Raw genomic sequence first — 822 nt, 5'->3', positions numbered from 1 at the left:
CCTACTTTATCCAAATGCCACCTTACTAAATAATATTTGTGGAAAAGATTCTTAGAGGCTTTATTTACTAGTTGGTTCTTGGATGCAATCTTCACTCAACTGTAGGTGAGTGTCCTGGGAAACCTAAACTTACATATCTTTTATAACCCTCCCAAAGTACACATTGAAAGGCTAAACGCATCGATATTATCTGATGTTAAATGTTTTTCACCGGTAAGCCTTGAGTTTCTTACACTGTAGCACCTTTGCTAGAGGATACAAGGAAAGAGCAAAGGGCTTGGCACCCTTGGGCTACTCCCTCAGCTGCCTGGCTGAGCCCTCGCTGCAGCCAGAGGCGGCACTTCCGGAACCCACTGCTCGGTGCAGGCCTGAGCGGCAGCCCCGTCAAAACCACGTCCGTCATCTCCCCAGCACTCAGCCTCGTCTTCCACACAGCGAGGACACCGACAGGTGTGTGCTGCGTGGCAGGCGTGCGGTGGGTAACAGAACACACGCAGCCTCACGCCTTCAGGCGGCTTCTGTTTGGTGAAGTGAGTAGGGTACCCAGGCGATCGCTGAAGGAGCAAGGTCATTCCGGAGCAGAAGGAGGCAGATGTGCACCTGGGCACACCGAGTCAAACGATAGGTCAGCCCGGCATGGTGGCAGGGAGTCCGCCGGGTCCACACCCCGCTCCGATCTGCCTCGCGGTGAGTGCAGACGCAGGAAGCGCCGGTTGCGCTGCTCGTCCAGGGCCCGGCAGGGGTCCGAAAGGCTGCTCTGGTTCACGCACCTGACAAGGAGGTAGCCACCAGCAGCCCACAAGGCAGAGCCGTAGGGCGCTC

The sequence above is a fragment of the Fukomys damarensis genome, unplaced genomic scaffold (assembly GCF_012274545.1).
Source record: "Fukomys damarensis isolate Sample0158 unplaced genomic scaffold, DMR_v1.0_HiC HiC_scaffold_37, whole genome shotgun sequence".
Classification (NCBI taxonomy): domain Eukaryota; kingdom Metazoa; phylum Chordata; class Mammalia; order Rodentia; family Bathyergidae; genus Fukomys; species Fukomys damarensis.
Note: the sequence above shows the minus strand (reverse complement) of the source record.